This window comes from Sorex araneus, chromosome 1, assembly GCF_027595985.1.
Source record: "Sorex araneus isolate mSorAra2 chromosome 1, mSorAra2.pri, whole genome shotgun sequence".
Classification (NCBI taxonomy): Eukaryota; Metazoa; Chordata; class Mammalia; order Eulipotyphla; family Soricidae; genus Sorex; species Sorex araneus.
In genome coordinates this window covers 322,308,315-322,317,672 of record NC_073302.1, presented here as the reverse complement: position 1 = coordinate 322,317,672, position 9,358 = coordinate 322,308,315, and positions in this window count along the sequence as shown.

Below are 9,358 nucleotides of genomic sequence, written 5' to 3'. Positions count from 1 at the left end.
ATATACAAACCTTTCTCTTTCAAACCTATGAGACACACGGTTAGAGTCCAGAGTCAACCACCCCTCAGGGGCAGAGAACAGAGCCTATAATACAAATAACATAGCAAAGTTCATTGCTCCAGCTAGCTGGGGTCCAAGTATCCGCCCGACTCAGCAGGGTTCAACAGGACCTTGAGCACTAAATTCAGTGAGTTCTTCTACTTTCTTTGGCCTGCAACATCCAGCCCACTCCCTAACAGTTACATTCCGGAGACATTCTAAGGATGTAATCTTTGACAAAAGCATCTGTTTTTCCTGCTTTTCTTGTCCCTGGAAGAAGCCTCGGTCACTCAGAAGGCTACAAAGCCTGTCATAGCAGTTCTCCAGCTAAGTGGATCCTAAGTGGAACACTTATCAACATTTGCCTGCACAACTCTGTCCTCTTAACATAGGTTTTTGTTCCTAAGCAAGCTCACAAAGAGTAAATTTTCAAAATTCCCTGACAAATATTTTTACTGATGAGTAGTACTGTGGAGTCCCTTGTATTTTCTGGGTATGAAATTTATTTCCATTTCCATAGGTATATGTAGGCAGTTTTCCACAATTTCTCTAATAAAACTAGAGTCTGACTCAAAAGTGCTCTAGCACAATACATGCTTCAAATGCATTATCAATACCTAATGCTCTGTTTTAAATAAGTATGAAAGGAAAACCTAAAGTAAAAAAATAGTAATAATAGGTGTATATGTTGTCATTAAGGAAAATTTTGATTTGGCATAGAATTCACAAACTCCCCCTTTCTTTGGAAAGCATTGGGTTTAATCCAGTATTTCCAAGGTATTTCAGTAACTAGTTTATTCTTAAATATGTCCCTCAACATTTTTAAATCCAAAAATGCCATTCTTTAATGTTAAGGAGAATTAAAAATTAAGTCTAGGAGGTTGGAGGGATAGTACAATGGGTAGAGTGTTTGCTTTCCATGGGGCTGACTTGAGTTAGGATCATTAGAGGCGCCTTCAGTCTTTGAGTCACCAGAAATGAAAACTTAAACATAGGTCAGGAGTAAGTCTTGAGCACTGCCAAATATGGCCTCAAACAAAACAAAATAAAAGAAGGAATTAGGTCTAAATAATGACCCATACTTCGGGAAGGGATTGGTCTGAGTGTGACAGCCTTACATGATTTATAAAGTTTGTACTCAGTAAATGCACAAAATCCATAAGAAACGATTATTTCAAATATAACCAAAAACAAACATGCTCACTGGACAGAAGGAATAATATCTCTGACTTTATATCATGTATATCAGGAATAAATTATAATAAAATGAAAGTATTGAATTCTGAAGAAAATATTCAAACTTGATTATTTGACTTATGATTGGATAACAATAGCAAAGTACCTCAGTGCATTTATACATAGCACACTGGGTAGGGCATTTGCCTTGCACGTGGCTGACCTGGGTTCTATTCCTCCATCCCTCTTGGAGAGCCCGGCAAGCTACTAAGAGTATCCCTCCTGCATGGAAAAGCCTGGCAAGCTACCCATGGTGTATTTGATATGCCAAAAAACAATAAAAACAAGTCTCACAATTGAGACGTTACTGATGCCCACTCGAGAAAATCGATGAGCAATGGAATGACAGTGACAGTGACAGCGACTTCCCCAAACCCATTCTATTATCCTCAACTATACTGACTCATAAGGTAAAAATATAAAGAAATTTTCCCATAATTTTATAACAATTAAAACCAGTTTTGTGTCAATGCATATATCATAATGTTTTTAATATCTTTTTAAAGTCACTGTTCCATATTGCCTATAAAATCTCTACCCCAGTGATTGTAATTTTAGAGCATATTATAATATTTCCCCCAAGATCCTTTTCTTTGGTTCTTTTCAGCATGTCAGCCATTATTATTAAGCAACCTTGAAAAAAAAGACATTGGTCATTGTCCACATTTTTTTCATCTACTTAAAAAATATTTATTGAGCCCTGGCTATATGCTCAAGCACTATTTGAGACACAGTAATTCAGAGAATTAAGAAAAATACTCTTAGGTCCATTTATTCATTCATTCAAAGATATTGCCAAACACTGCTGATATGTCAGAAACTCTGTTATCACTAGGAATATAAGAATAAATATTCAGTCTATTTCCTTTCTTACTGCAGCATAAGAAATACATGAAAAAGAAGTTCTTCCATGCTACTTACCTAAGATGAATATTTCTCACATCATTCACATCCTATTGTGTCACTGTTTTATTACTTTTGGTTATCATTTATTTGTAGTTTACCTATATTGTAAGTGGGAGCCTTGTATGTATTTTTCTTTCTTAAAATATTGAATGAATTAAATGAATTTCTAAGTATATAACAACAGCAACAATGGAAAAAAAAACATTTTGAGACCACGGTACAAAAAATTCTGGTGGTTTGATAAAACCGTGCCCCTCAAGTGGGTCTGTATCAGAATTGTCTGTCTAGAATTCTGTTTCTGGATACATGACACACATGAAGAGATTGAATTCAAGATTGGAAATATAAAAAGGAAAGAAAACTTTCAGAAACTGCTACAAATAATCTCACAGTTTTATAGTGGTAGAAAAAGAAAAATATAAGACAAATGAGGGAGTTAGAATGGCCACATTTTTTTTTTACTGATTCAAATGAGTTAAAGATAATTTTGAGCATTCTGAAGAGAATGAGAAAACAGTGATGCAAGGTCATATTTAGTTTACAGTACTGGCAAATCACTGGGGAAATTATAACTACTTTGTGAACAAGCCATTGAATCCAGCAGATGAACAGTGCAAAAAAAAACAAATAGGAAGAGAAATAAATCATAAAGACAACTTTATGTAAGTTAGAAATATTGAATATAAGAGTCAGCATAACAGAGGGTTAAAACATACATAGAAAACTATTAATTATTGGTGAAATAAAAGAAGTTTTCAGGAAGATAAAAAATTTCCATGTCCATATATTGAAAGAACTAAAATTGTTAAATGACTATTCCAAAGCTTGATACAGAGTCAATAACCACCCCCTCAAAATCCCAATGATACACTGCAAGGATCTAGTCCTAACCGTACTGAAATGTTTATGTGTCAAACCACCAAAAGAAGTCAAAGCAATTCTAAGGGAGAAAATAGCAGATGAGATAGATGTTAGTCTCTGACTTAAAATTATACCATAAAGCTACAAGGATCTAAGCCATGTGGCTCTGGAATAAAGTCAGACTTCAGAAAGATGGAACATAACTGAGAATTTGGAAGTAAACTCTCACAAATATGGGCAGTTAACCTATATTGCTATAGGTTATGGGTACATACAATGAAGCAAAGTAAGTCTCTTAACAAATGATGCTGGGAAACTGAATTTTCACATTGAGGCAGGCAGGCAGATAGGGAAAGGCCCCCATGACAATGGAATTCCTGGGATGTAATAAAACCAATAGCCCAAGACTGCAAAAAAGCCCACCTTGTGAGTAGGAATTAAGGCCTCATAAGACCTCCATGGTACTTGCAGCAGACCTGTGGAGGCTGCACCTCCTACAGAGAGGACAATGACTGGGACAGAGACAAAGACTGGGCCTGGAAGGAGATTCACCCAAACACTCCACAGCTCTTCCTTTATGTCAGTACCTGGTCAACTCTCTCCACAGAAAACTCCAGGCCAAGGCAACCTGAAGAATACCCATATAAATGCTGATTTTAAAGGCCATTCAGGTCTCTGTCTTCGGAGAAGCCTTGAATGCATTTCTCTCTTCCTCTTTCTCTCCCTCCTACACCTTCTTCAAAAGAACCTCCAAATAAAACCTGTTTTTACTTCACTGCCCATATCCTCATGAAGTTTCTGTGAGAAGACAAGGACTTGAAAGGCCTGAGTAAGATATTTCCCTTCCTACAAAGAACAATTGTTCGCTTTGCCCTGAATCTACCCCTCCTCAAGAAATATCTGGTGGGGATTAGCTCCCACGCCACACAGAACAAGTGGACATCAAGTGTGGCTTGACAGTTACATAGCGGGACTGGTCCATGCCATACATTAGAGATTCTGAAAGTCCTAGCCTTCCCACTCATTCCCAGGGTGGAAGAGATGGATCAGGAAAAAGTGACAGCCTATTCCACTTCACATAAATCACATGGGGGTCCACTGGCATCAACATGTAAAAAAATAAAACTGGATCTATATCTCACCGTCCACAAAAGTTAATTCAAAGTGAGGTAAAGACTGTGATATCAGGCCAGACCCATAAAATACTTTGAGGAAAACATAGAATTCTGTATGGTATGGGTCTTGGATATTTTTTCAATGATTTGACTCCATTGGCAAAGATACAAAAAAGGTAAGATAAACAAATAGGACAAACTCAAACTTAAAAGATTTTGCATAGCAAAATAAACTTAAAATAAAAACTTTCTCTTGAAGGATAGAGTAAGAAGCTAAGATCCAAGATATGAAACTCAACAACAGCAAGAAAACAATAACCTCCCCACTCCCCAAAAATGGACAGAAATGAATACACACTTACCTTAAGATATATGGATGGCAGGGAACACATGAAAAAAAATGTCCATTGTCCTCTATTATCAGAGAAATACAATTCAAAACAACAATGAGATATAACTTCACTTTGGAAAGAATAGCATGCATTAAAAAGATGGAAACATTGTTGTTGTGATAGTGATAAAACAACCTTCGTTTACTATTGGTTGACATGTCCTCTGGTTGAGCCTCCATGGAAAACATCATAAATATTTATTAAAAATCTAAGAATGGAGTTTTCATACAACCAAGCAATTCTACTTCTTCACAGTTTACCTCTGAAACATAAAACTTGAAAAGACATATGGATGCTTGCACATACTGTAATACTGAATATAATAGCAGGATATAGACAACACAAATGACAGTTTGCTGCAATTTTGATGGAACTAATGGAATAGATTATCCTACTAAGCTAATTTGTTAGAGAGAGAAGAAAAAGTAGCAATGATCTTACTAAGTTACACAGACCTATAAAACAAGTGAACAGACAGGATCAAATTATGGAAAACACAAATTCTTAGCCCTGAATTTTAAAAAATGAAAATAATTAAGTCAGGTTGGGGGTAAGGAAAAATGAAATTGGTAGGGTAGAAAGAGGTGCACTAGAAGTGACCTAAGGATTGCTTTGGTAGTTTCTGCAGTGGTAAGGTGCAGTAAGTTTGTTTATCAAAACTATAAATATTGGGGCCAGAGAGATAGGGTAGTGTAAAAAAGTAAAGTTCACTCACAGACCCAGGTGGTTGCTGACTTGTTACTGTTTATTCAATCTTTAAACTTCCATCTCCCGCACTCCCAATTCAAGCCTCTCCAGATTAACTCCGCTCTCTCTAGTCGCTCCTTCCCCATGTCTCTCTCTTGGAACCCCTTTTTGCTCATGGCACAATACATTGACGTCACCAAAGGCACCAAAAGATCTTACAGGAAGAACATTGAGGGGCCATTATTCTCTTGTATCTGCAGGCCAGTAATCTAGGCCTCCAGAAAGAAGATACAAAACCAAAACAGAAGCCTTCCTTGGGCTGAAAAGCACTGGGATTTACATACCAAAGACTGGGCTGGGCTGCCACATGAAATCTACATTGTCAATTACAAACTAGGCAGCACTTGAAATCTACATCCCAAAGACTAGGCTGGGCCAGAGCCTGGAATCTACAATGTAACAATTCAAGCTTAAAAGGTTCAATAACAATAGCAGAACACCTATTCTCTCTTTCAGCAGGACCCATCAATGATAAAATCCCATGGTTGTGTTTCTCCTCTCCTTGTCCAACAAACATATAAGCATTCATAATATTAATCGTTTTGTATGGGCAGCAAGAGATGCATTAAACTTTTAGAATTGCTCTCCTGGGGTCATCTCAATCTCAGACTACAGTGCCTAGGCCAGATTAGTCTTTCCTATCCCTAGCAGGGTCCTAGTCTCGTCATTACTTTAAGATCATGACAGCACTTGTCCATGATCAGACTCTTAACTTATAGTTAAGAATGAGGCACTTTGGCCAGGCCCATCTCGATGCCAGGGTAGCACATAACTTACTGCTTGCCCTGGGTCCATCTTGTCCCCCGTTGGGACCCTGCCTTTTAGAGGGCTAGGAACTGAGGGCAACCAAGGCTACAGTCAAGAAAGCAGATGCCCGGGAATTAATAATATTCAAAGCCAATTAAATGTCTTTCTTTGTCCATACAAAAAGGACTTGCTCTGAATAAACTATGCAAAGGACTCAAGGAGAAGAGAAAGACATTATTTACAAGTCAACAGAACACTAAGAAAGAAGCTACAAATAAACACAGAGGAATGGGAGCACTGTGACAGGAGTAACCCAATAAACCTAAACTACCTGAAGCTATGTAATCCTATAGGGTAGAGTGATTTTTCTTGCACAAGGCAGATACAGATCTCTAGCACCTCATATGGTTCTCTTGGCACTGGTCGGTATGACCCCCAAACAACACACACATACACGCACAGGCTATAAAAAGACAAACTCTGGTCAAGAGTTATATAGTACAGAGAATAAGACAGGACACTTAACACAGCCAACCAGATTTGATCACCAGCATTCCATATGGTCCTATTCCCAGGAATAATTCCTGAGTGCAGAGCCAGAAGTAAGCCCTGAGCATCAATGGGTGTGCTTCCTGCAAATAAAAGGCAACCTCAAAACTATTGTGTACTATGGTTTCAAACAAAGGTGTGGCAAAGGCAGCAGGTTGGGGGTGGGGGGGAGGTGGGTAGTCTGGGGACATAATACCAGGTTTGAAGCTCTTGTCTTGCAATTGGCTAGTTCTAATTTGGTCCTCAGCACCCTATACGGTCTCTGTACCCTACAGGAGTAAACCCTGAGCATCTCTGGGTGTGGCCCACAAATGAAACAAACAAACAAACAAAAATTATCAGTTCAACTCAGACGTCAAAAATAAAGGCAAAAGAATAAAAGTCTATAAAAGAAAATAAATGTTTTTAGAGAGAAAGGCAGACAAATGTTTTGAATATTGTGAGTAATCAACAAGAGAAAAGGTCATTAGATTTTATAATTAAAATGTCATTATTAATCTTTGAGTGAGCAGTTATTTTTAGTGACGAGCAGTGAAAATCAGATGATATTCTATAGTTAAGTTTCTGTAAATGCAAGCTTTTAGAAAGCTGCAAAAATGTGAACAAAAAGCACAATTCAATATATCATTTGATAATTTTGTCCCAAATTTTATTCACATATTCAAAGTGAAAATAAATACACATTAATAGCTCATGAAGGTCTGTCAGAACAGCTTGTTCTAAACAGAAAAATAACAATTCTCATGAATTAGCTAATTTCATCTGAATGCTAAAGACCAGTCTTTCACATGGAACAATAATGTTTTAAAAAGAATAAAAGAGACTTTGTTTGAAAAGATAATCTAACCTTATGCAAAAGTACTGCTATTTATCTTCATTACTGAGGTCAGAAGTTAAATTCTATTGTAATTCAAGATTCCACAATAGAATGACCTTTAAGGTGAGCAGGCCCAGCACCTCACAAGTCCTTATATATTTCTTCATCTAAATGTTAATGCTTTAAGTACCTTGCCTTTCTTGGTAAAATTTTGTTACAATGACTATTTTTCACCAAAAAAGTGTATATTGGTTAACTTAGGACATGGATAACTTAAAAAAGCAATATCTGAATTTGACTTTATGACAGATAAAGAAAGCTTAAATGTCATTGAACATATATTTACATAAAATTCAGTCTTATTTCTCTAGTGAAATGTGAGAAATTTGTTGGGCCTTAAACTTTCAAAAGATTCTGGTTCCCGAAGACAACAGTAATGGCAGATAAATTGGGTTTTCTGCTCTGAAACTCCCCAAAGGCTCATGCTATAATATACAAAGTGCAATGGTTGCCTCAGAGACTTTCCTTGCTAAAGTGCTTATATTTACACTAGTCACTTGTATGAAAGTCTTTTATGAATTATGGAATATAGAAATTTAAAAGAATATTCTAGCCTATAACTTTCTGTATCAAGTATGTAGCAATATAAACAATGAATATAGAAAATGAAAGGTGCTTTATCTGAGAATAAGTTATTGAAAAAGACAAAATGGCAATGGCTTACCTATGGATATTTACTGAGAATGTTTCCAGGAAATTCATCTATTGGTGGGAACATAAAAATTATTTAATTTATCTGGAATCCAGAGCAGTAAATTTGCATATCTTTTAAACCATTCAAAGTTCCTTAAGATGGGAGGGGGAAATAAATGACTATTCATCTTTTTGTTATTTATTGATAAATCTGAAGACAATACAATTGATTTTAATGAATATTAACTTATATTACATTTAATCAGTTATACTAATTAATGGAAAATTGAACTTCATGTTTTTTTAAATTGTAGATAAATACAAAATTAAATAATAATCAATTCCTTGAAATGGCAGGAAATGTAGTTAATTAGAAGTAACGGTTAAATGTTTATTGAAAAATAATTATTTTTTTCATTCTGCAGATCTCGCCGGGCTTGCAGAACATAGTTATTTTCGGGTTATTGACCTGCTTATTGGCACCACAGGCTGCTTAGTTCAATGGTACATGACTAGCCTCAAAATCAGGAGTGCTCCTTAACTTTAAATTATTTCATTAAAAAAAAAAAGAACAAGCATTCATGACAATGGTTTCACAACAAGACTCTCACTTGAACTTAGCCTCTAGGAATCACTGCTGTATTTATATTTTCCTAGCATTAAATTCTTATTGGCTGTTCCTCCATCCTCCCTTTCTTCATAATGTATAAGCCCACATTAAAGCAATCTGCAATTTATCTATAAAAGTAAATAGCTCCCATCTATACCAATTAACCAGAGTACCAAATGGAACATTCATTTAATGTATTGATATGGAAAAGTCACTGTACTACTAGCGTTTCAAATTCTGTAATTGATTTTTCTAGAATATTACTTCAAACTTTCAAATCATAGCAGAAAGTTTTATACAGATCTTTAAACTATCCTTTGAGTCTGAATCTCATCCTATCTTTTACAAATACCAAAAGTTTATCTTTAACAATCAGTCCAGCCAGCCACCACTATCTTACTTTGCACCAGAAGAACAAACTTTTAAGAACAGTCGTCTAAGGATTCTATGATTTTGGCATAAGTTTGGTAAAAAGAGCAACAACATTCTTAAAAAAGGCTTCGCATAATAAATTACTCTTAAATTCACATTTGGTATTTGCCAACTATGCTCTCTGTGCTTTTGATATCCTGGTTCTAAGTAAACTATTGCTTCTCAAAAATCTGCTATGTATTCTGCTAGTTATAAATTTCCTTTCCAGAAATAC